Below are 27,769 nucleotides of genomic sequence, written 5' to 3'. Positions count from 1 at the left end.
GACCGGCTCTATAGGGATGCGCAGGGTGGGCGGTGGTGCTGGGGGGTGGCTGCAGGGGCGGAGCTGGCTCAGCTGGTGCTTTGCGAGCCGTGGGGCCAGCTCTCCACGGCAGGGCAGCGGTGTTGGCAGGGCAGCTGTGGGCGGGGGCGCGGTGGGCAGTTGACCTTCCATGGGCTGCGCCAGCTGCCACCACCTCACCCTGTGCACCTACGTGGTCATCCTGGAGCACCTAGCTCACAACACCTGCCTCCGCCGCCCACCCCCGCGCAATCCAGCTGTGTAGATTTTTGGACAAGTGAGAAATCGAGATTGAATGTTGATACTCTAGCTGCAGCACTTGCCGTAAAATTCAATATGAAGGATATTTCTTGTTCAGATATTTCCAATATATTGTTAGAAGATGATACATTGACAAAAAATATTCATTCAGTGGGAAAGTACTCATTTAAATAATTAATAGGCATGTAAGCATAATTACAATATCAAATGTTATTGTTACAAATGGTTTTTATTATGCATTTATCATATTATAGTGTATTCTTTATTATTGTTGCAACAAATACAATGTTTCTTTTATTTACAATATTTTTTTTCTTCAATTTATTCGTGTCCTCCTTTTTGTTGTAAAAAAGTTGGTCACCTTAATGTTGTAAACAGAAGATAGGTGGTATCGTCTTCTTCCTCCCTCTGTTGAGAGAGGGCTCTTCATTTTTAATGTAGATGGCCTCTTTGACCCCTTTCAAACAAGCAGTCCTCTCTCTCCACAATGTGGACTTTGCTGTCTTCAAAAGAGTGGCCTTTATCTCCCAAATGCAGATAAACTGCTAAATCTTGTCCAGATGGGTTTATTCTCCTATGTTGTGCCATGTGTTTGTGAAGTGGTTGTTTTGTTTCTCCCATGTACAGATCTGCACGTGTCTTACTGCATTGTACTGCATATATTACATCGATCAGTTTGTGTCTGGGTGTTTTATTCTGGGGGTGTACAAGTTTCTGCCTCAGTGTATTCTTGGTTTTAAGGTGTACATGTTGTGTTGATTGAAAATCCTCTTGAGCTTTTCAGATATTCCTGCAATACATGGAATGACAATATTACTTGTTTATTGTTTTTTCTTTGTCTATTATGGAGGAGCTGCTTTTTTTTTTTTTGGATTTGATGATCCACACATCAAGGAAGCCCTCAGAGCTTGTGGCTATCCCAAGTGAAAGAATAAATAGTACATTTATTTATATTGCCCCATATTGAATATTGCTTCCTTTCATGCTCCTCCCACAATTTCTGTTATTGCCATGCCAACGAGGGCTGACATGGTTGATGTCCAGCACTTTCAAAAGGAACCAAGTTATTTAATCTTGATTTAGATAATTATTTCAAACCTGAATTTATAGTTTGAAGCAGAGAACCCATAGATATCATTAAAATTCAGTCTTCAGAAATATTGACTAGCAAAGTGAGAAAAACTGAGATCAGAGATTCAGCAAAATATGGACAGCCATAGCTTTTCCACATTACTATATTCTTTTTGCTATTGCTAAAATCATATAAGCATATTCAGAAATTGGATAGAATTGCCTACCAGTCACAGTTCCTGACTTCCAATTTCTGTCATTTCCTTTATCACATTGGCATACATTTATACATATATCAATACTGATGAGAAGAAGGGCAGAAAAGTGTTGTTAGACATTTAGTGCAATAAGCCTAAATTTATTCACATATTAAAAAATGTAAAGGCCAACTCAATCATATTAAACCCTAAAATACTATATAAAGCCTCCAGATGGTATACTTGTTTAATATATGCAAACTTGTGTTCCTAATACTGTCACTCTTATATTCCCTCATCCCCATACCCTAAATTTACCTATTATGGCTCTTCCTGAAAGAGGACCTTCAGCAACTTGTTAAACCTGTTGGCATCATTGAAATTTTGTGTGGGTTTAAAAGCCCATCAAAACAGATCTTATTATAACTAGAGATTAAAAACCTGTTAATTTAGTTGTGCCCAATGTAGTGGAGCAACAGCTATAAACATGCATTCTTAAAATGCGGTGAATGGCTTCTTTTATTTGAAGCTTAGAAGGGTAAAATAATTTTACATGGGAAATTGGCTATACTTTCTTGATGCATTTACTTACTAGATTTTTACGGAAATAGTCAAAAGTACGTAACGTTATCGTTTCATGTTGAATGGAAACTCATACTCCAGCTCATTATTGCAATTATTCTTGTTAAGATAATTATCCCTTCTTGCCCTTCTCAATCCTTTTAATGAACTCTATCTTCCTAAAATTTAGGATCTCTGCAGTGGCCGTTTGTTACTCTGGTGGAAAACTGTTACAGAGGACCACTATTGCTACATAGAAGGACTTCTTTTTCCCAGATCTCCTGAAGAGGAGTAATGCTCAGCACTTGACAGAGAGAGCCCATTTGAAATAGACAGTTTTAAGTACATAGTTGCCAAGCCATATAGCGCTTTATAGGTCAAAGCTGGAACTTTAAATTTTCCTATTGGCAACCAGAACACCATGGTATCAGTATTATATGAATCTAGCATCTCTTGGCTGCCAACAAGGAGGCTTCTGAACTTTAAATTTTAAAACTAGTTCATCTAGAAGAAAACTTAAAACAAAATATGTCTTCTACCCACTTTGTAAAGAAATCTTATTCCTGCCCAATAAAAGAAGCCTTGGCTTCAAAGTAAACATAAGCCACTCAGAGACGTTGGATATGAGATCGGAAGCAAGTAAATTTCATAACAATTAAATAAATAAATAATAAACATAAAATTAAGTTTCTGTCTTCTTTTATGTGTCATCCCTCCAGGCATTAAGCAGTACATTGTTCACTTCATCTTGTTCAAGCTGAACACTCTCTTTTCCTCATAGGATTTCCTTTCCCTTGACCATTTCGGTTACTATTCCCTGGACCAATTGAAATTCTTTATTTCCTTCTTAAAGAATGACATCCAAAGCTGGGTATGTCAGATATTCAACTAGTATAAAATAAAATGAAATTACTATTTCTACTGACTTAGAAACTACAGCTCTCTTAATACACATTAATCTTCTTTGCAGCTTCATCACACTGCTGATTCACATTCAACTTGTGACTGAACACCTTTCTAAGATCCTATTCATATATACATCTGCTCCTGTGCTATATCGGTTTTTGGGCATGATTTCCTTTATGTCTAAGTGCATTGATCTCTGATGTATTTCATTTTACTTGATTAAGTCCAGTTTTCTATTCTAGAAACAATTAATTTTGTTGTTTCCTGTATACTTACTTTTAATTTTCTTTCTGTTTTAAGAAAGATCCATGTCAGATTTGTGCTATGTTCAAATGTATGGTAGTTCCTTGCCTTCATCTATATTACTAATAAAAGTATTAAAAATTACATCCTTTTGTACTTGCAGCAACTTACTGAAAATTTCCTTTCAATTTAATGAAGAACCATTAATGAGCATTCTTGGAGTATAGTTTCCAACAAATGAAGGCGAATATACATTTCTCAGGTTAATGTTACAGGATCCAATCTGGGTTGGTCACCAAGACCAGAGGTTTTGTATCCCAAGCTTTTAGACTCGTGCTGGAATCCATCTTCAGGGAACTTTTTTCTAGCTACAGTACTTTCCAAACCTACTGGGAACCTCTGTTACAGTATGATATATCACTAATTCTAATACTACTAAGCAAATCTACAGAGGTTACATTATGATTGGCTTGAAAAATATACTTGGCATTCATATTTTTGAATTCTTACAAATACAGACAAGCAATAATTTTCTCATACAGTAGTCCTTGACTTACAATCACAATGGAGTTTCGAATTGCAGTTAAAGTGGTTGCAATTATAAATCATGGCACAACATGACAGGACTCAGTTTTATGATCCTGTTTACAATGGTCATAAAGCAAGTTACTATAATCAAAAAGTGAATCGTGGTGATTAAAAGAATCCATTATTCCAAATGAATGTTTTGTGCTGGAAATTAGCAAAAAGAAAACCCAAACATGTGATCCCAGCACCCTGCAGTCAGTTGCAAATGAGAGTTGATTGTCATGCACCTGAAATGTAATCATATCACCACAGAAAATGTGTGGTAAGGCTGTCATAACTCTGAGGAGAGGTCATATATTCATTGAATAGTACCTCAGACTATCTTCTTTCATTCGTTGATGGCCTGTAGGGCCTTTTTCTTTTAGAATGTATACATAACAAAATGTTAAACAATTACAATAACTAATTTCCTCTCTTCCTTCCCTCCCTCCCTTCTTTCTCAAGAAAATGAAGGCAGACTCTACAGTTTAGTGTCTATTTTGAAACTGTGAGTCTGTTGTTGGTAAAGCATTTAATCTGTATTATGTAAGATGGCAGCAGGGGTAAGGAATGGGAAATAAATCTGCCATAGGGTCCTCCCACAGAGGTTCTTGGTTCCTCTGGGATGCAAAATGCTATGGCTGGAAAGCAAGATGCCACTGTGGCTATGGTCTGTAGTAACTGATCGGAATTTCCATCTAAAATTGATAATAAAGAAACTTAATATTAAGTTTATACTGCTGTGGTGTGATTGGTTGGATTTCAAAAAAATATTATTAAAATATTATCACTACTGCTATGCAATGATTTTTCTTCCTGAACTAGCTGTACTGAATACTATATAACAATACCTTAGTTCTTGGCATTGGACATTTTAATATCCATGCTGAGGATACCCATCAAGAGCAGCTCTGGAATTATATAAATTGGGGATCTGTCCAGATTGACATCTTATCTCACATATGCAATAAGACACACATTAAATTAGGAACTGAAAAGATTTAAATGTAGAAAAATCCCCTGTAGCTATGTTTTCATAGTTAGATCATCTCTAGTCAGTTTAACTATTATAAACTTCTGTGGTGATTGAAGAACTGTGAAAACAGTCCAATCTAGTTGTCTGAAGTTAATTTAACCTATAAATAAGTTTTAAACATTTCACATTGTAAAGTTGAGCAGTAGCACAATTTGTACATAACATTGCAATGACCCTGTAAATCTTTGTAACAGGAGAGTCATCACTAAGAACACATAGGATTCAACTTGTGCTGAAATCAACCATTTAAGGCACAAATTTCTTTAAAAGACAATGGGTGATGAACAGTGTGATAAATCCAGGCTGTCTTTTTAATCATGTGAAATCTGTTCAAAGATATATTTGCTAAACTGCTGATAAACTGCAGTATGATCTGAGAATCATTAGCCTGTCTGAAAAGTCAGAATTCAGGCTATATAAGGTCAGTCTTCTTGTTCTATTTTTATGGATAATTTCTAATTAATACTACTCACTGATTGCATCCTTGGGGAAATGTAGCAACCAGTTGCAAATTGAAACATTCATTCCTAAGTAATGAAAGCAAGGGATAAAAAATCAGTGAGTTTATGTGCATGTGTTGTGTGTGTGTGTGTGTCAGTCACTTTTAATTGGGCAATATGAGACATTTCGGGACCAAACTTTGTCAATAGGTTTTTTGTAAGTAAGGTAACCCATAGAATGCCAGGAACCATTACTCCAAGGGAATTAAATTTGTGAAAGTTGTGGCTGCTTCAAAAAATTAGACAATTTTGCTGCTTTTATATAGTTAATATACTAATTCCAATTTATTGTGTATATTAGTTCCAACCTATTCTGAGCAATGAAAATTTGAATGGGTGGGTAGGGTAGCTGATATTTGGGGAATGTGCCATTACTGATTTGTGAATATATTTAATTTTCTGTAAAATATAATAATAATAATAATAATAATAATAATAATAATAATAATAATAATAATAATAATAATAATAATAATAATAATAGGAGGAGGAGGAGGAAGAAGAAGAAGAAGAAGAAGAAGAAGAAGAAGAAGAAGAAGAAGAAGAAGAAGAAGAAGAAGAAGAAGAAGAAGAAGAAGAAGAAGAAGCAGCAGCAGCAGCAGCAGCTGCTATTCTGCTGTCTCCAGGCACTGCCACGGATAGTGGATGTGGCAGTGCCTGGAGACAGCAGAATAGAAGAGAAAGAACTGGAGAAGATAACAAAATACAAAGACCTACAAATAGAAATAGAAAGACTGTGGCAAAAGCAAGCAAGCATAGTACCAATAGTAATAGGCTCCTTGGGTGCAATCCCAAAACAACTGGAGCACCACTTGAACACCATTGGCATTGACAAATTCGCTATTAGTCAATTGCAAAAGGCGGCCTTACTAGGAACTGCTTCCATCCTGCGACGATATTTGTAATACCATCAAACATCCCCATCTGCCTATCCCAGGTCCTGGGTAAGAACTCGATAGGTAGACAAAATGCCAAATCCAGTCTGAACATCTGGCTGACTGTGCGATGATCCAAAATAATAATAATAATAAGAAGAAGAAGCCCGGGTTAACAAGGTACGTGCTAGATATTGGAGTTCCTGGATATCTGGTGAAAAATGGGTTACAGGACTCAGGACTGTTGGCTGAGCAACCAGGGCCAGCAGCTGCAGAACTACTGGAAGAAAAGGTGTTTACCCGTCGCAGATACACAGTGATGGAAAACAAAGAAATAATGATCTGTTACTACAGATCAAGTCCAACAAGAAGAGGGTATATAAAACCAATGCACCAGTTCTGGAAAGAACAACATCCAGAATCAGAAATAACAGAACAGAAACTAGCAGATGAACATCGATTTATAATACGAAATAAAGTATTCACAGAAACAGAATTGGACAAACTGCAAAGGTTTACCCAGGGCAAAGAAATCAAAGCCTTACCAGAAGTAATTCAGAATGTAGAGGAAAACCAGGGGGAGTTGGCAATGAAGGAATCCAGCAGAGATATACAACTGTTCTCATTTGGAAACCAGGCACCTCTTCCTCAGGAAGAACAAAACCCTCTAATTAAAGAAATAAAAGAATTGAAACAAAGAATAACTGAGCATCTAGAACAGCACAAAAACAACAGAATAAGGCTGCCTGCATTGAAACTTGTTCCAAAGAAACAGCTAGCACAAGCATTAAAAGATGCAAATACTGCAATATCAAGTATAAGCACCAATTCATTGCAAGAAACAAACCAACTAATGTAAAGCACAGCTGCAGTTATAACAGAATACCTGGGATGCAAAATCAACAAAGAAGAAAAACAAACAAACAGTGCACCAGAAAAATGGAAGGTTAGACTAGAAAATAAGATCAGCAAGTTAAGATCACATGCAAGCAAGCTAGAACAGATGAAAGAAAAGAAGCTGAAGAACAAAAAGACCAAAGAATACCTAATCAAGAAAAACCACTTAGAAACAAGGAAGATCAAGGAAGCGCTGGAAATAATAAAGCAACAAATAACAGCTATAGCCAGGAAAATCAGTAGATATGAAGCTCGAATTGCAAACTATAGGCAGAACCTCCAATTTCAATCCAATCAGAAACGTTTCTACCAATCCATAAATGGAGAAACTGCAAGGAATCAGTCAGTACCTGACAAGGAAGAAACAGTACAGTTCTGGAAGCAGATATGGGATAACCCAAAGAAATACAACAAGGATGCGGCTTGGTTAAAAGAGGTGGATACAAATAAAACAAAAGTTGAAATGAAAGAACTAGTAATAACAACAAAAATGGTAGAAAAAAGAGCAAGGAAAATCAAAAATTAGTCAGCACCAGGTGAAGATGAACTGCATGGGTTTTGGTTGAAACATCTAACTGTTATACAACTGTTATACATTGCCAAGCAGTTCAACAATATACTACAAGGAGGAGAAATTGAAAAGTGGCTAACAACTGGGGAAACCTACCTAATAATGAAAAACCCAGCAAAAGGGGCAACACCAGGCAACTACAGGCCAATTACCTGCTTACCAACAACTTTCAAATTATTAACTGGTGTGGTAGCTGATGCAGTACAACAGCATCTAGTTGAAAACAATCTCTTTCCACCTGAGCAGAAAGGAAACCGCCCCAATAGCAGAGGAACAAAAGATCAACTCCTAATAAACAAAATGATCTTGGAAAACTGCAAAAAAAGGAAGACCAACCTGAATGTGGCATGGATTGACTACAAAAAGGCATTTGACTCTCTGCCATGTGATTGGATAATCAAGTGCCTAGAAATAACAGGAGTCAGTAGAAACATCAGAAAATTTGTGCAAAGATCGATGGCACAATGGAAGACACAGTTGCAGATCAATGATAAGAGACTGGGAGAGGTTAGTATCAAGAGAGGAATATTTCAAGGAGATTCATTGTCACCATTACTATTTGTTATTGCACTGTTTCCTCTGTCAACAATACTGAATAACTCAGGACATGGCTATCAAACATCAAAAACATCTACCAGACTATCCCATCTCCTTTACACAGATAATCTGAAGCTGTATGGAAAAACATCATCTGAAATAGAATTGCTGCTCAACACTGTCCTTATGTATAGCCAAGATATTGTTATGGAGTTTGGCTTGGACAAATGTGCCACACTTACTATAACAACGAAAAGTAGTGAAAACTGAAAGAATCAAGATGCCCCATGAAAATAACATTAAGAGTCTGGATGAGGAAGATTACTACAAATACTTGGGTATCCTTCAAGCTGACAACATCAAGCACACTGAAGTCAAGAAAAAGATTAGCAGTGAATACATCAAGATAATGAAGAAGATCTTAAAGTCCAAACCCAATGGAGGAAATACCATAAAGGCAATCAACACCTGGGCAATTAGGTACACAGCTGGAATAGTGGACTGGACTCAAGCAGAACTAAAAGCAATGGATAGGAAGACCAGAAAAATAATGACGAATCATGCCCTTCATCCACGCAGTGACATTGACAGACTTTATCTACCAAGGCAAATAGGTGGGCTAGTACAGTACATCAGATGGTTGAAGAAGAAAAAATGGCTTTGGAAGAATATCTGAAAAACAATGATGAAGATGCACTGAAATTAGTATATCAGGAAGGCTTACTGACTACTGGAGAGACCAAACTGGCCTACAAGAAAGACCAAATGAAGAACAGAATAAAGGCATGAGAAGACAAAGCACTACATGGCCAATAACATTAAAAAAATAGCTGGGAAAGCAGATAGTAACAAGACCTGGCAATGGCTAAGAGCAGGAAAATTGAAGAAAGAGACCGAGGGACTAATTCTGGCTGCACAAGACCAAGCCTTAAGGACAAATGCATATAAAGTCAAAATTGAGAAGACAGCAACAGACAGTAAGTGCCGCCTATGCAAAGAAGCTGAAGAAACAGTGGACCACTTGATAAGCTGTTGCAAGAAGATTGCACAGACTGATTACAAGCAGCGGCATGACAAAGTAGCAACAATGGTGCATTGGAAGATCTGCAAAAAATATCATTTGCCTGTAAGCAAAAACTGGTGGGATTATAAAATAGAGAAAGTCATAGAAAATGATAAAATTAAACTGCTCTGGGACTTCAGAATTCAAACAGAAAAGCACCTGCAACATAACACCCCAGACTTAACAATTGTCGATAAGAAAGACAAAAAAGTCTGGATAGTGGACGTGGCAGTGCCTGGAGACAGCAGAATAGAAGAGAAAGAACTGGAGAAGATAACAAAATACAAAGACCTACAAATAGAAATAGAAAGACTGTGACAAAAGCAAGCAAGGGTAGTACCAATAGCAATAGGCTCCTTGGGTGCAATCCCAAAACAACTGGAGCACCACTTGAACACCATTGGCATTGACAAATTTGCTATTAGTCAATTGCAAAAGGCGGCCTTACTAAGAACTGCTTCCATCCTGCGACGATATCTGTAATACCATCAAACATCCACATCTGCCTATCCCAGGTCCTGGGTAAGGACTCGATAGGTAGACAAAATGCCAAATCCAGGCTGAACATCTGGCTGACTGTGCGATGATCCATAATAATAATAATAAAGTTGGAAGGGACCTTGGAGGTCATCAAATTCCAACCCCCTGCTCAGGCAGGAAACCCTATACCATTTTGGACAAATGGCTGTCCAGTCTCTTCTTAAAAACTTCCAGTGTTGGAGCATTCACTGCTTCTGGAGGCAGGTTGTTCCACTGGTTAATTGTTCTCACTGTCAGGACGTTTCTCCTTAGTTCTCGGTTGCTTCTCTCTTTGATTAGTTTCCGATGCTTCTTGTCCTGCCTTCAGGCGCTTTGGAAAATAGCTTGACTCCCTCTTCTTTGTGACAGCCCCTGAGATATTGGAACACTGCTATCATGTCCCCCCTCCTCTTCATTAAACTAGACATACCCAATTCCAGCAACCATTCCTTATATGCTTTAGCCTCCAGTCCCCTAATCATCTTTGTTGCTCTTCTCTGTACTCTTTCTAGAGTCTCAACATCTTTTTTACATCGCGGTGACCAAAACTGAATGCAGTATTCCAAGTGTGGTCTTACCAAGGCATTGTAAAGTGGTATTAACACTTCACGTGATCTTGATTCTATCCCTGTTAATGCAGTCTAGCACTGTGTTGGCCTTTTTGGCAGCTGCAGCACACTGCTGGCTCATATTTAAGTGACTGTCCACTAGGACTCCGAGGGCCCTCTCAGTTACTACTATTGAGCAAGGTACCCCCTATATTATATCTGTACATTTGGTTTTTCTTGCCTAAATGTAGAACCTTGCTTTTTGCACCATTGAATTTCATTTTATTAGATAGTGCCCAGTGTTTAAGTCTATCCAGATCCTTCTGTATCTTAAGCCTGTCTTCTGGAGTGTTGGCTGCCACCTGCTAGCTTGGTGTCATCTGCAAATTTGATGAGTTCACGATCTATCCCCTCGTCCAAATCGTTGATGAAGATATTGAAGAGCACTGGGCCTAGAACAGAGCCCTGGGGCACCCCACTACACACTTCTCTCCATGTAGGTGCGGTTCCATTGAGGACCACATGCTGAGCACAGCCGGTTAGCCAGCTACGGATCCATCTGGTGGTGATGCTATCTACCCCACATTTTTCTATCTTGTCAAGTAATAGGGTGCGATCTACTTTATCAAATGCCTTACTGAATGCAAGTAAATTATATCCACAGCATTCCTCTGAATTTTGTCACTGGGTCAAAGAATGCAATAAGATGTGTCTGGCATGATCTGTTTTTGACAAATCCATGTTGGCTTTTAGTAATGACTTGGTTTGCCTCTATGTGTTCGCTGATTTGTTGTTTGATTATCTTTTCCAGAATTTTCCCAGGTATTGAGGTCAGGCGGATAGGTCTGTAATTTCCTGGGTCCATTTTTTTCCTTTTTTGAAGATGGGAACTACATCAGCTCTTTTCCAGTCCTCTGGTAGTTCCCCAGTGCTCCAGTATCTTTGAAAAATATAGTTCAGTGGTTCTGAGATCACATCTGCCAGTTCCTTGAGAACCTTGGGGTGTAATCTCTCTGGTCCTGGCGATTTCAACTTGTCTAGGCTGGACAGGTGCTCACTTACCATTTTCTTGCCTATCTTAACTTGTGTTTCTATTCTGTTTTTTATGGCACTGTTTTTGATAGGTTGGTCTATTTTTTCCCTTTGTTAAAGACAGATGCAAAAAACAAGTTAAACAGTTCTGCTTTCTCCTTGTTGCTTGTTACCCTCTTGCCACTTTCCCCCACTAATGGACCAATCATTTCCTTCACTTTTTTCTTGTTTTTTACATGTTGAAAGAAGATTTTTTTGTTGTTATTTCTGACTTTGTTCGCAAGGCTTAGTTCATTTTGAACCTTAGCTTTCCTCACTTCATCTTTGCAGGCTCGGGCTATTTGCTGAAATTCTGTCTTAGTTATGTGCCCCTCTTTCCACTTTCTATACTTGTCTTTTTTATCTTTCAATTTGTCAGAGAAAGTAGTAGAGAAGGAAGTATCATTCTCTATAACATTTTAGAGAAGGGAGGGAGGAGGGAGGCAGGGAAAATAGATTTCTAATCCTCCCTGACAGTGTCTCACAAGGAAACTGACAGGAAGTCAGAAGTCACTTCTGTGCTCATTGTGTTTTTGCCCACCCATGATCATTTTGTTTCTTTTTTTAGGTAAGGAAATATCTCTGAAACATAAGCCAATGGAAACATTTTAATCACTTAAATTATGTTTTTAATGCACAAAAATAACAGTTAGATCTGAATATGAAACCATTCAGGGAAGGATACCATAAATCTGTGGCATTTTAAACATTTACTGAACTAAAACTGCCAGCATCCTGATGATCCATTATAAGTCCTACTGTCAAAAGCAGCTGAGAATTAAGACAAGAAGTTTCCAAGCCTTCTAATCTCTGATAAACACTATCTTTACTACAATAAAAATGATAGGTTTTTTGGTATGTTATTTTCAGAAGGTAGCACCATTTGAGCATAACTTCACACTTGTAATTCTACTCTCACAGTTTTAAGCTTTGACAAACCTTTTGAGTAATAACAGAATCAAATCTAATATGATGCTTATTTCACAGTTGTGCCTGCTTTTATACAGAAGATTTGACTGTTCAACAGAGCAGATCCAGGTATTGTACTGTTTCCCAATTAACAGACTCACCTTCAGAGATGTTCAGAGCATAATTTCTTAGCAAAGGAATGAACATTTCCTGAGTCATGGCAGTTCCTTTAATGAAGATTGCCATTTCCTAGTTCTATTCTTAGTTATCCTTAGGGGATAACTTTCTTCCAGCCTTTCCCTCTATTTTTTTTCACAGTATGTCAATGGGGATTAAGATGAAAATGATGACAGAGTTTTGAAGAAGCCACACTTTAATCAGGCTTCTTTAGGGGTTGGTCACTGTCTTAGAAAAGGAGATAGAACAGTTACTCTTTTTCTCATTAAACTGGGTAGACCAAAACAAATTATTTTAGTCTCCAAAGCCCAAGAACTCTGGATCCTTCTGGATTTTTAATTTAGTTATTTATGTAAAATGTTTCTATACTACTTCCTGTTGGAAAAAAAAGTCTTGCAGTGTTTTACTATAAAAACAATTTCTTAGAATAGTGAATAATGTACATGAAATCATTTTACTTATTATAATTTACATCTGCATCCATCACAATCAATTTGACTTTTGGTAACATATGCAATAGAAATCAAAATGTAATAACATTCACAGTAAATTTATAAAAAAGCTTTGTGACAATAAAATAAGAAAAAAGAAATTAAGAAACAAAATAAAGTAGAAAAAAAATTGTGCAAACAATTTAAAATGCCTTCTGGAACAATTCCATCTTCAATATTTTTCTGATTGCATTCAGGCATTATGCCACCCTGATCTCCATAGGGAGACTGTTCCAAAGGACTAGCACTGCCACAGAGAAGTAGAACTTCCTTGCTTCAGCTTCCTTTACTAGGGCAATCAAGTAGTTTTTCTTTGGGAAGGTTGCACAACTGGCGTTCCAAGAGAGAATACCCATAGATTCCCTGGGAGATCATGATTTTGTTATAAACAAAACAAGAAACAACCTCCAACAGTCTTATAAAGGATGTACAATACAAATAATTTTCCTATATTGGATTTACAAAAGAGGATTGTTAATGTTTGAAGAATCTCATGAGAAGGCACAAATAAAAAAATGAAAAGAAATCAAGTTCCACAACATTATTTGAATGAACTAAAGATTAAGAGTGTTAGAAGTACAGTAGAAGGAAAGAATGTAAAGCTGGTTTATTTGATCAATGTTAAAATATATATGTTGTTATCTCTGATGAACCTCAACTTCAAATCTAACTCCAAGATTAAAATGATAATACTTTATGGATTTGTTTATAGATCAGAGATGGGATATGGGAAGAAAGCTCATTTATTGTATTTTAAGAGTAGTTCATAAGAAGTGGATTTCCATCTTCATCACAAATTTTAAAATAAACTTCTTTATGTATTTCTTTTTTCTTTACTATATCCTTAGTTTTTTCTTATTTTTTTCCCTTTTTGCTTTTTTATTTTCTCCATCTTCTGCTCTTTGTGTTTATTCTTTTTTTCAATTTGTATTAGTTTTTATTGTTTTAATTATAATCTTTAATAAAATTAGTGCCAAAATTTTTAAAAGATTATCCTAGTATCTGAAGCTGAATATTGAATAATATTCTGTTTTTTTCTATAAAACAAATACAGGTAGTCGACCTATGACCACAGTTGAGCCCAAAATTTCTATTGCTAAGCATGATACTTGTTAAGTGAATTTTGCCCCATTTTACAACCCTTCTTGCCACAGTTATTAAGTGAATCACTGCTATTGTTAAGATAGTAACATAGTTATTAAGTGAATCTGTATTTCCCATTGACTTGTCAGAAGGTCACAAAAGGTGATCACATGATCCCAGGACATGTAACTATCACTAATATGAACTAGTTGCCAAGTGCCCAAATTTTGATCATATGACCATGGAGATGCTGCAACAGTTGTAAGTGTGAAAAATGGTCCTAAGTCATTTTTTTCAGTGCCCTTGTACCTTTGAATGATCAGTAAGTGAATGGTTGTAAATCAAGGATTACGTAGTGTATGTATATGTACCTATACATTTCAAACATATAAAATGTTTTAGGTCCCTTTACTATTTGACAATCCATTAAATGTTTCTTTTTCTTACATTAGAGTAGGAGCATTCTTATAACAATGCTATTAGGCTGGTGGTGCTAAAGAAAAGCTCTAAATTGTCTAGCAGTTAGAGCTATTGATCTATAAAGTTCAAAAAGGTTTATTTTCAAACTTGTCAAACTTGTCTGCATATTCATACAGTAGGTGATTGTTTTTTAGATTTATTTTTTTTTTTACTAAAAATCCTTTTATTTGTAAACTTTAGAATCACACAGAATGTTAACTTCTAATGGCTTGGATATCAATAGGTATTTATCCAGAGAAAGCACTAATTTCAGAAATAATTATTTTTACACATATGTAAAGTGAAACACAATTAATTATACAGTTATTATACCTATTTTATATTTGAAGCTAGGTTTATTCAAAATTATTCTAAGATAGTATTATCTATGACACACAAAAAAAGAATACACATCTTTCGGTGTCTTACTGCAGAACATTATCTATTTATATTACAAGTAGAATAGCAAGTTTAAAAATTGTGCCTCTGTCTCACTTCTTCATTAACAAGTTCTAATTTAAGAAAAAAATGATTGGATGATATAAAAATATATAGCCTTAATTAAAACAGCTCTTTGCACAGTGATTCCACAAAAAACTAGAATGCTTGTTTTTCAATTGCTTTCCTGACTTCAAAGTTCTTGCACCAGACCATTTTACTCTAGTCTACTTCTTCTATTCTACCCTACCTTACTCTACCCTACCCTATCCTTTCCTTTCATTTATTTTGTTATTATTTATATTTTATATTGTTTTATTTTATCTAGTCCTTTTTTCTCCTTTTTAAAAAAGCCTTAATTGTTTACGTCATATATGACTGATATACTGTTTAGATTGTATTTGACCAATCCAGTGCTTTAAAGTTAAACAATGCTTTTAACTTCCTGGTCTTGATCGTAATTAATTAAGCAGATCTTTATTTAGATCCTATAATTGTGTGATCTTCTCATTTTTGAACCACAGAGACTTTTCAAAAAATAAATAGCAAGGAATAGATCCATTCCTTAAAATCAGGGTAAGAGTTTCTTTTAAATTATGTAAAATTACCTCTCTGTGTGACTTCAAAATACTGTATATGGAATAAGAAAAGGAGGGGAAGAGCAAAAGACAACAATGTCAGCTGTGGATTATTATGAGGATAGATCTGGCTATAGAAGGAATTCTACAATAGCATTGATGGGCAAATCTACAAAGTAATAAAACTATACCAGAAACAATCTAGCAGTACAAGGCACAAGGCAAAAGGTAGAAATTTGGCACAATGCAAAGTTTTAGGTCCAATTCTAACTTTATCTGAGGAGACTCCATACTTTTACAATAATAACAGAAATGTAAAAATTGAAGATTTATATATATATATGAACGGAAAAAGCAAAAGTGGAAGGCACAAGCATAGGGAAAGTGAAGAAAAGAGACTAGGATAAACAAGGAGAAAGAGCAGAAAGAGTAAGTGCAAAAGGAAAATGAGAACTTGGGAAACTGGAATACTGAATGTTTTGCTCAGAAACTGGATCACTACGTTCAAGGTCACTTCAGTCCCTTCTGGTTTTGACGTCATGGCGGAACGGACACAGACAGGTGGGGCTCTGTCTTTTGCGTTTGATTTCGCCCCGCTGGGGACTCTGGAAAGGGTTGAAAGTTGCCCCGTAGAGGTGACAAGCAACGAGGGGACCCTTGTTTGATCACAGGAAGGTGGAGGCCCTTCCGTTTGATCTTTCCCTCTAAACCAATGGGGGAAAGACTGGCTACATTCATGTAGCCAGTCAGAAGCTGCTAACAACGGAAGACAATAAGCACTAACAAGCAACTTTACAGCAACTTAGATGAAACCGGTGAGACTCTATCCTCTCTTTAAGACTTTAAGACCTCTTCCTGGAAAAAAAACTGCCCAAAGCATCCTCCCCCATGAGGAGGGGAGGGGAATTTCTACCCAATTCCCTCAGGAAAAGAAAAGCAGCGAATTAATTACTTGGGAGAAACAGAGAAAATTACAGTACAAGATTAATTTGGAATTAATATACATTTATGGCTTTAAATTTGGAGACTAAAAGTGCTTTTGAGACTTTTTAAAAAGAGATTTGAAAAGCTTACATTATAAATTGAGATTTAAAAAGTTAGAAAATAGTGCTAATGACATCTAGTGGTGAATTACAGCATTACAATTTGTTACGTCTAAAGGAAACTTGGCTTAAAGCCCAGATTTAGATACGATTCTTGCAGACTTCAGAAGCTTTTAGGCTTCTTATCGATGTGACAGAGATGATGAACTATTTTGAAACTAGCTTGCCTGAACAACGAATATAAATATTATCTGCCTTTCAGAGCTGTGTTGTGGAACTATTTCCCTGCAGGAGAAATACTTTCATTGCTTGAGATGATGGAATATTTTGGATTACAAATCCTTGATTGATGAACAATTTTTATTATAAAGATCACCTACAAAAAATGAAATGGATGTCCCATACTCAACTTGAAATGATAAAAAACTATCTCTAACACTTATTCCCAAATGCTTCAATTTGATATACTACCAAGAAAATATGGATGAAAATCAGAAATAAATTCTTTCCATGCTAAAATAAATACAAAAGATTCTTGCAAGTTCACTTCAGTCCCTTCCACACAAATATTTCATTTGTGAAATATTGCACAAATATTTCATTATTTTTAATGTGTGTTTTAATCAGAATGTACTTACATATGCATTAAGTTGAATCTTGAGTAGATCTGTTTGCAGAAATTCTAATTTATCAGCAAAGTACATGAATGATGACTGAAGCCCTCAGAGATTGACTGATACATATGAAAGTCAGTAGGGCATAGCAGTGCAAAATTAAGGAAGCATTTAGAGCTATTCAGGCATTCTGAGCCTAGTGAATTCCCGATGACTTCTACATCCCTCAAATGACACTGCAAGCACTTAAATGATAACCATGAATGTTTGCAGAAAGAAAACTTCAGGATATGACTTACATCTGGAAATCAATGTATGTAGAGTTGAAGACTTGAATGTTGCACGGTCCTTTTGAACAAGCAACTATCTGCAGAAGGAAAAGACATTGATCAGGCTTAATTGAAAATAGTCTCTTGGTTTAGAACTTCAGAACAAACTATGTTTAATTACTTGTCTAGTATCAAAATATTGTAGGTGACTTTAGACCAACTGCTCTCTTGTAATTTGATATATCTAACAGGAAAAAATACTAGGAAGGAATACAATTGCTTTCATTTTTATTATTACCTAACCTGAATGATCAACTTATAAATACTGTAAAAAAGAAAAATATAAATAAAAAATAAATATATTTTATATATTTATATAACAAAAATCTTATAAATACAAAATTATTACAACATATTTTTTTTAATTGAAAATTTTTGAATTTTACAAAACAAATCCCTTCCCCAACCCCCCCCCCGCCCTCCCATACCCTCCCCCATCTCCCCAAACCTACCATACCCTCCCTCAACCTTCCCAGAGCTGAATACAGGCTTAATTAAAATTTTTCAAAAATAAAAAATAAAAAATAATAAAAAAAACTTAAAACACATATAAATCCTAAACAAATCTAAATACATTAAATTAAACAGATTATCTTCTCTAAAAAATAATAATTGCAAACATTAAACACACATTATAATATACTCTAAACATTTTCTAGTATTATACTTATATTATTATCCTTCATTCTATATAGAATCCCCAAAACACGAATTTAAACATTACTTTCTTTAAATATCTATAACCTCTCTCTTTCTTTACTCTAAAACACAAAAATAAGCATATAAACATTCATTATACCATTAAAACTGAATACTCTTTTGAATAGTTAAACTAAATGCTTAAATTTAAACTTCTTATCTAAAATTTTCATTCAATCTCCATAATCTTCTCTCCTATCAAATAAAAAAGAACTTAAAAAACATATAAATCCTAAACAAGTCTAAATACGTTTAATTAAACAAATTACCTTCTCTTAAAAATAATAATAATAATAGAAAGAGAAAAAAAGAAGAGAAAAAGAAAAAAACCCAATCTTTAAACAAATTATAATATACTCTAAACCACAGGTCGGCAACCTGTGGCTCCGGAGCCGCATGCGGCTCTTTGAGCCTTCCCCTGTGGCTCCCAGCCTCCTCTGCCTTTGCAGAGAGAGACAGAGACAGACAGAGGCAATTGCGCTTCCCTGCTTCTCTCTCTCTCTCTCTGGGTGTGTGTGTGTGTGTGTGTGTGTGTGTGTAAAAAAGAGAGTGTACTCACAGTATTCTCCGAGGAGCTGAAAAGCTTACTGGGCAGAGCTCCTCCCTTTGCTGCGTCTCTGCAGGAAGCAGCTCCTCCCTTCGCTGCATCTCTGCAGGAAGCAGGAAGCAGGAAGGGCAGGAGAGAGCTAGCTAGCCCAGCTAGGCTGACTCAGGAATTCTGGGAGTTGAAGTCCATGAGTCATAAAAGAGACGAGGTTGTCTACCCCTGAGCTTGTTGGACAACAGCTTGAAACTTGCCAGGTGAGCAGCAGATAGGAGAGGGGGGAGAGAGAGAGAGAGAGAGGGAGGGAGGGAGAGAGAGAGAGGAAAGAGAGAGAGAGAAAGAAAGAGAGTGGGGGAAGAGGAGTGGCAGACCAAGGGCAGATAGAGAGAGAGGGAGGGAGGGAGAGAGACAGAGAGAGAGAGACCCTTTTGACATCTAAAATGAAGATAACACTGCATATATCCTTTTTTTTAACCTCTGTGTGTGTGTATGTATGTGTGTGTGTGTATATATATATATATATATATATATATATATATATATATACACACACACACACATATATACATACACACACACATACATACATACACACACACACACACACCTATAATAAAGGTAAAAAAGGATATATGCAGTGTTATCTTCATTTTAGATGTCAAAAGGGTTTTGCGGCTCCCGGTGTTTTGTTTTTGGTGGAAAACGGGTCCAAATGGCTCTTTGAGTGTTTTGGGTTGCCTACCCCTGCTCTAAACCTTTTCATATCATACTTATATTGTTATCCCAAAACACATATTTAAACATTACTTAAAACATTAAAATTCCCTTATACCTATTTAAATCTTTACCAATAACAAATTCCTCCACAGTAAACACATTCCTTCTCTTATCCATAAACCTCTTAAAGGTAGCTCCCAAAAATTTATGAATCTTACTTCTCCCGCAATCTCAATAGTCTTCTGAGTACTTAAACTAAGTACTTAAACTTAAACTTCTTATCTAAAATTTTCATTCGATCTCCATAATCTTCTCTCCAATAACCAGTTCCATCCACTATAAACACAATCCTTATCAGTCTCTCTTGTCCATTAACCTCGAAAGAAGTGCTTTAAAATCTGCCCTTAAAGGTAGCTCCCAAAAATTTGTAAACCTGGTTCTCCCACAAACTCAGGAACCAATACTTGTGAAGCTTCCTTAACCTCCTTCTTCTGTTGGTCTTTTTCTTTACGTTTATATGTTGCACAAGTTGTCCTCTGCTCCTTCATCTCGACTTGTTGAGGCCCCTCAAACTGAGATTTCACATTTTTCATTAATATAGGCTCTTCACACTGCAATTCTGCCCTTAAAGGTTGCTCCAAAAAGTTTATAAATCCTACTTCTCCCGCAGATTCAGAAACCAATACTTGTGAAACTTCCTTGAGCTTCTTCTGTTGATCCTTTTCTTTACAATTGTATGTTACACAGGTTGTCCTCTTCTCCTCCATCTCTACTTGTTGAGGCCCCTCAAACTGAGATTTCCCAAATTTCATAAGTGTAAGCACTTCAGACTGCAATTCTGCCTTTTTTTCTTCCAAAGCTTTAAACGTGGTAGGTGGCGATGAACATACCCCCAGGACCGAAGTATAAAAGTCTTTTGCTTTAGAAACAGTATTAAGACTATAACGTATCCCCAGGTAACTCACCACCATTCCAGTCGGAACATCCCATCTAAACAAAATTTGTCTCTTTTTAAGTTTGTCTGCTAAAAAAGCAAACTCCTTTCTTCTTCTTAAAATTTTAGATGGGATCTCCTTTAAAATTATAACATCTTGTGAAGCAATTTGAAACCTCTTCTTATAAAAAGCTTGTATAATTTCATTGCGTAGGGATCTTTTCCCAAAATAAATTACCACATCTCTTGGCAAATTCTTTTGCTCTGCCACCACAGAGTTAACTCTAAATGTCTGTTCAATTTCACTAAGTATTTCCTCTTTTTCTCTATTCAAAATCACAGCAAAGTCCTTTGCAACCATCTCTCTCAGATCTCCTTGCACAGACTCACCCAAACCTCTGATTCTTAAGGCATATTCCATTTGTTTATATTGAAGCATAAGAATCTCATCTTGAAAATTTTTCATCTCTTTTTCCATGCTTTCAAATTTTCCCTCCATCAATTCCACTTTTTTCTACTACTTCTTCTACGCGAGAATTCAGCTTTTCAAGAACAGAGGCAACTCCTTTCTTGCCTCAAAGTCTTATTGTTTTCCTCTAAAATCTCTTTCATTTCTCCCCTAATTTGAAGTATAACATCTCCCATCATATCTTGCAAATCCTTCACCATTGTTGACTGTGCCAAAGAAGAAGGTAAAGCTATTGATTTAGATTGTTGCGCTGATGATGACACCTAAGAAGAAGCCACCTTAGGAGCTGTAGGGATTACTGGATGTTTTGGAGCCATCTTAAAAAAAATCTTTGCTCCTTCTTAGAAATTGCAAAAATTAAGCAAAGGAAAAAAAGAAATTAACTCCATAAAATCAAAAAAAAAAAAAAAATCCTTCAAGAGGAGATCATTATAATAAAAAAGGAGTTCAAAAAAAGAGAAGAGAAAAAGAAAAAAAAAAAAATAATTAAATAGAAAAAATCCATTCCATTTTTTAAAAGTACAAAAAGTACAAGAAACAAAACAAAAAAGTTAAACAAAAATAATAATACTGACACTCCATTCCAATCATTAAAAAAAAACAAAAAAGAAAAAGGGAAAGGGAAAAAAGAAACACCAAAAAGCCTGCCAATCGCCATTCTATCTTCCCGAAAAAAAAAAAAACACCGAAAGGCTTGCCGATCGCCATTTTACTTTCCCTTTCAACAAAGGAAAAAAAAATAAAAAGAGGGAATATAAAAGTGAAAGTAAATCTTTAAACTTAAAATCCAAATAAAATCAAAGAAAGCAAAAACTAAATCCTCTACTCAGCTCTGTCCGCTTCTAAGAAAAACTTCACCAGTTAACTTTAATCGCGGAGGTGGTTGCAGCGGCTTGTTTTGTCCCTAGGGACAAAAGCAGCTGGGAAGCGGAGACAGTCTGAACTCCGTGGGAGCACTCTTTTCACCCCCCCAAAAAAACTTTGGGGGTGCATAAGAGGTTCTACCACTATTCAGACAACCCTCTTCCCCCCCCTTTGCCCGGGAGGGGGTTTTTGAACCGCTGAACAGCTGATGTCCGCTGTTCATAGCAATTCAAACACTTGCCCAGGATGACGGCTACAAAGTAGCCGCCATCGCGCGCGCAGATCCACCGGAAGTCAAAATTATTACAACATATTTGTTAATTTTAAGTACAATAAAATACTTTTTTTTGAAACTGACTGTTTTACAAGTTGGCTATATACACCGTTTTAAAATATACTACATATAGCTTAAAAACAAACAACTGTACAGAATTATGCCATGGCATCTGAATTTATTATGAGGAAACATTTGAGATTTATATATGGCATGTTTCTCCACCATGACTACTTTAAGATGCCAGAATATCTGGGGAACCATTTTATTCCAATGGGATCAACCTTCCTACTTGTTTCAGTGGAAAGACCATATTTTGGATTCCATCAACTAAATAATTTTGGCCGGTGGGGTCCAGGAGAAGAACCTTTTCTGCTGTGGCCCCTGCCTTCTGAAATATCTCCCATCAGAAGTAAGAGCCACTCCCATACTTCTGATTTTCCAAAAGAGCCTAAAAATCTGGCTCTGCCACTGGCCTGTGGTACTGATAGAGGCTTGCTTCATTGGGAGCAAGATTCTCATCCCAGGCTGCCCATCATCTTGGCTTTTAACTTTTAATCTTTTTATTCTAATTTTAAATGTTTTAGCACTTTTTAATTTATTATAATATTGTGAGCTGTTAGAGTTGCTATATTAGTGACATAGGTGATATCGAAATTTTAAAGGGAGGGAGGAGGGAGGGAATGGACTTCAATTCCCAGAATTCCTCAACCAGCATTAAACAACATTAGAAACCATTTTAAGAAAGCTGATATAGGTATATTAAAACAAGGAAAGGTAATCATAAGAAGTGGAGCTTCTGAAATTCTTACTAACCTTTTTCCTCTGTCACATGACCAAGAGGGGACTTAAGACTGGAACAATAAAAAAGTTATCCTCTGTTTTGCCCACACAGATATATTAGCAAACTGATGGTTTAGGAAGAATTAAAAAAGAGAAACATACTTCACATAAATTAGAACATTACTTTTTTTATATAGGGTCAGAAAACAATTTGTAATGTAATAATTTAACAAATTTGCATCCTGGATTGATGGATTTATTTTAGTCCCTTAAAATATTTATTTCATTGAGATGCATTATCTTGTAATTGCAAGGTAAATACTACAGCCTACATTTGGTATTTTTTTAAAAAAATAACATATCCTGTTTGAAAATGTAGTGTAACAACAATGCTATCTAGTTTTCTTTTGTTTTGATTTTTTGAAATAATTTTATTGATTTATCAAAATATAAAATACATACAGAAATTTAAAAAACTAAGAGAATTAGAAAAGGGAGAAGTAAAAGAAAAAGAAAATATGTAGGAAAAGAAGAGAAGAAAAGAAAAAGGCACCAACTTCTGACTCTCTTTAACACAGTAGGAGATAACATTACAGTCACAACTTTTTGTTTTTTCATAACAATATGTACAAACCATTTCTATAACAATACACCTATATGATTAACAAAAAACAAAATCAAGTTTTCATTTTCTTTTTCATTGCAAGCACAAAATCTGGAAGCAATTTCAAGATAGAAGCAAGCTTAAATGTATTTTCAACTTTGGATAAAAGGATCCGTTTAACCCTCTCTACTTCACATTGCTGTGGGGGATAATATACTGTATGCCTCTATTGACTCATTAATCTTTATTCTAATTCATATTAAAAGAATCCTCAATAAGGATTCAATTTTTTTTACCCTATCCTGTTTTCATGTTCCATTTAAGTATTTTACCTAATACAGTAATGGATTATGTTGTAATTTTAAAAAACTGTTGATTAACCAATTAAATTTAATCTTTAGTTTGCTGAGAAAAGACTCTGATGTTGAGAATGATTGAAGGCAAAAGGGAAGAGGGATGGCATAGGATGAAATGGTTAGATAGTGTAATCAACGCAATCAACGTGAATCTGGACAAATTCCAGAAGACAATGGAGGGCAGGTTAGCCTGGAGTCATGGGGTCGTGAAGACTCAGATATGATTTTGCAACAGAACAAATCCTGAGTGAATAAGGATTATTTATGAGTATGTATGGGAAATCAGAAAAATTGTTGCTTGTTGATGTGAATTTGTACGATATCTACACTAGCTATTATCATTTTCAAAACATATTTTGCTAGATAGTCCTAGCTTATGACAATATGTTCAGCAACCATTCAAAGTTACAATGTTGCTGAAAAAAAAATAAACTAATGACTCATACCAAAGTTATGGGCATTGCAGTGTCTCTGTGGTCACATGACCAAAATTTGGGCTTCTGGCAGTTTTCCTGTACTTTTAAAAAATATTTTTATAGTGCCTTTATTATTTGCACAAATAAATTAAGGTAACGAGATATCCGACAGTTTCCTCCTGCTATTTTCCCCACAGCAACAAACTTATGAGGTGGGTTGGGCTGAGAGTGAGTGACCCAGCTGTCTTTCACTTACTCGTCTCACTTGCCTATGTCCCCCTCATCTAGGTTCTTTTGGCCACCCTGCTTTACAGGACAGCCAGCAGCCCCAGAACTGCACAGCTCTTAGACTGCTTGCCATGCCTGGGAAGCCATAGTCAATATTTACTGGCCAAGTTGGCACATCAAACTTTCACCCTTTGCACCCAGCCATCATGCCCAACCTTACTGCCTTTGTTGTCACTTTTTTAGACCCAGCTTCTCTGATACATGTGCCTTAGATGCAGCTCCCCAACCTTTTGAAAAGCTGTGTAGTCTTTGGAAAGCTTTCTGAAACCAACACAGCTTTTCAAAGGCAACTTAGCTTTCCAAAGGCTATGCTATCTTTGGAAAGTATTTGGAAAGACACTGCAGTTTTCCAAAAGTTCAGGGAGCCACATGTAGGAAATGTTTGCTAGAAAAGCTGGGTCCAAAAAGGAGACCGCAAAGGCAGCAAGGTGCTTCTTCTTTGGCTGCAGCAGCTGGGCACAAAAGGCAAGAGATTGGTGCAGGGGACTAGAAGAAAAGGCAGCTGAGCAAACAAATGCTTGTTGGTGCTTGCGCAGCTGAGGTTTCGCCTGGAGTGGCAAGCATTTCAAGAACTATGTGGTTGTGCAGCCGTTTGTCACCCCACAAGGCAGAATGCAGACTGTCAAAGGGCAGATATGTGCATGAAGATATAAGAGGTAGTTGAGGCAGTATCATACTTTGCTGAGGTTTGGTGTTGGCTTCGAATGGTTTTGACTGGGGTGGGTACTAGCTTAAAAACCTGTGGTTTCTATTACAACAGGGAGTATTGAGATTGCAAATCCGTGGTGATGGGACATCTTGCTTTACAAGTATATCATTTAGTGATGGAAATTGAAGACCCAACTTCTTCATAAGTCAAGGACTACCTGTTTGCACACATGCATACCAATGTTTACCCCATGGCTGGCCAACCTTAAACCCCATCAATTCTAACCAACAAGATGAAGTGATATGCAAATTAGTCCAATATTGACCACAAATTCCCTGCTTTTGTTATTTTTTTAAAAAAAGATTAAAAGCTACTCTGAGTTAAATAATGTAAGTTATTTATTACAGCGGTCCAAGAATATTTCAGCTGTCTAATATATAATTATCCAAATATTAGACAATTACATAAGTATGCTTAAATGCTGTTACACACTATGCAAATGCAAAAATGGCTATTTCTTTCGGGAAGCAGACAGAGCAGAGTAAAATTAAAATTTCCCGATACTGAGGAAATCTTGTGCATATTCAGCTGTTAGTTACAACTTTAAATTGTTGTTACCAGAAATAAGGCTAAAAACTTTACTCTGCTTATATTAGAATAAGCTGCTTGAATGTGCTACTATGAAACATCCTTGTCAGCAGACTTGATTCTAAAGTGAGTTCATTTTTGCCAGAAAAGTACAAATAATAAAAAGGTGATAAATTGATCAGAGAGGAGATAAGCATTTATTCTAATACAACTGTTTACAGATTGAAGATCAGTTGCAAAATCTAAAGACAACAGAAAACCATTTCTTTTTGAAGAAAATGCTTTATATTTATATCTGCAGAATTTGCAAACTGTTTTCAAATTGTTCTAAAAGTAATACTGTACTGTATTATTGTCGAAAATCCACCTTTTTAAATAAAAAGCATTGAGACATTGCCAAGTGGCAAAAATATTAGTATTTATTGACATATTATGTTCAGAATATTATATTTAATTAATCTCTTTTTTCGTATCGTTATGATCACAGGAATGTTTGTACCACGTAGCTTATCGTGTAACGGAATTAGGCAAACCGAAAGCCTGAATTGAAGCATGCGAATTCCTTTCTAAACTTTCACTAACAATAGTGGCGTGCTCTACGGCATTTGCAAGGGTGGGTAGCATTTTTGAACATTACTGGCGACGCACATGGGTAATGCTCACGATGCTCAAGATTCAAAAGTGCAACGGGTTTATTAAGGAGAGAAATGGAGTCAGCTAGCATGGTCATTTGTCCATTCTAGTGGAACTGAGAGGCTACTATTTGGACATGATACAGTAGCACAAAGATGAGTTATGAAAAGCTGTTTCACTTCTCTTTCTACAAGTCGTGGAAGGCGTTTCGAGCGGCTGCTGGGCCGGAAAAGAACAGGAATTGGCAAGACAGCCACAAGATACGTATTTACTGTGTTAGTTGCTCTTCAAACTGCCTTCATTTTCGATTGCTGGTCAGCGACAGTAGCTAAGAACGCTTTTTTTATAGGTGTTTGTGGGCAGGGGATGGAGCACGAACGCTAAATAGGTCCTCGCAACAGTGCATAGATACGTACATACGGAGTCCGGCGTGCGTGTCCCGGTTCCTTCCTTTAAGGTGGCTTTTCTATTCCCCCGTCTCGGCAGCCACAGAACCCCCAGACCGAGACTGGCAAGCCGTCAGCAGAGCTACAAAGTCCTAAGCGAGCGCGCCGCCGTCGCCGTTGCGCGCGCGCACGCGCTCGCGTGTATGAGCGGTCTCCGCCTTCCCCTGCAGCTGGGCGCCTGCGTGCAAGAGAAAAGGGGGCGGTGGTTCAACTCAGCAAGCAGCGTCGCTGCGAGGCGGGGGGTGGTGGCAGCCGGGAGGCGGCGACGGCGGCGGCCGGGAGGCAACCCTCCTTTCGCTCTCCCAAGCCCCGCTTTGCTTTGGCGGGTCGATGGATCTCTGAGCGAGGGAGGGATCCAGGCGGGGAGGAGGGAGGTGAATGCCCCCTCTTCAGTGCCTTTGCACCAACAGCAGCAGGTAAAGTCGGCTCAGCCCCAGGAGGCTCCGCTCGGTGACCCGCCCGATTCCCGCAGTATCAAATGACCTGCCTTCGTCTGCAACCCCTCCTTTGGTTTCCCCGGGCTTCGTGTGGCGCCCTCCTCCTCCCTCATCTCCAGTCCCGGCTGTTACTGAGGAACAGCCGTAGGAACAGCCGTAGAAGGCGAGGAGGAAGGAAGTGATTTTGAGGCCTGCAAGGCGCCGCTCCCTCTCCCGTCGCCTGAGCTCCAGCTTCTAGAAGCAGGTCTGTTTGCTGCTTCAGTTCGTGACAACAGGAAGGTTGGAGGGAACCTTTTTTGCTCTCTAGAGACTCCCGAGAGGCAGAGGAAAAGGTTCCTTAATGGGGGCGGGGGCGGGCGTGTTTTACCGCCCTGTTTCTAGGGGAAGGAGAAGTTGCTTTTTCTCCTCCAACCCCACCCAAGTCTTCACTCTTTTCAATCTAGCTTGTTCTGCTTCGCTCTTTTCCGAATCGTTCCGAAAGGTTTTCAGTTTCAGATTCTGTTCTT

General features: G+C 37.1%; 1 protein-coding gene and 1 long non-coding RNA gene across 4 annotated transcripts in view; one reads left to right on the top strand and one right to left on the bottom strand.

The window, feature by feature from the left end:
- Positions 1-594: 594 nt before the first annotated feature.
- Positions 595-26,943, bottom strand: LOC120310448. The gene is made up of 3 exons (XR_005557361.1): positions 26,797-26,943; positions 17,533-17,600; positions 595-1,069 (listed from the first exon to the last, which is right to left on the bottom strand). It is a non-coding gene; the product is annotated as an uncharacterized LOC120310448 (long non-coding RNA).
- Positions 26,944-27,072: 129 nt separating this feature from the next.
- Positions 27,073-27,769, top strand: part of TBC1D5 (TBC1 domain family member 5) — a 376,566-nt gene continuing 375,869 nt past the window's right edge. The window contains exon 1 of one of the 3 annotated variants that reach the window (XM_039348848.1): positions 27,073-27,242. The gene's annotated coding sequence lies outside the window, so the exon portion shown is untranslated. Of the gene's footprint in view, positions 27,508-27,769 lie in introns of all 3 variants that reach the window. The other 2 variants (XM_039348846.1, XM_039348847.1) reach the window with 2 other exon arrangements.

This window comes from Crotalus tigris, unplaced genomic scaffold (assembly GCF_016545835.1).
Source record: "Crotalus tigris isolate CLP2741 ecotype Arizona unplaced genomic scaffold, ASM1654583v1 scf7180000018184.2832721, whole genome shotgun sequence".
In the NCBI taxonomy this organism is placed as follows: domain Eukaryota; kingdom Metazoa; phylum Chordata; class Lepidosauria; order Squamata; family Viperidae; genus Crotalus; species Crotalus tigris.
This window is presented reverse-complemented; position numbering and strand designations above follow the sequence as displayed.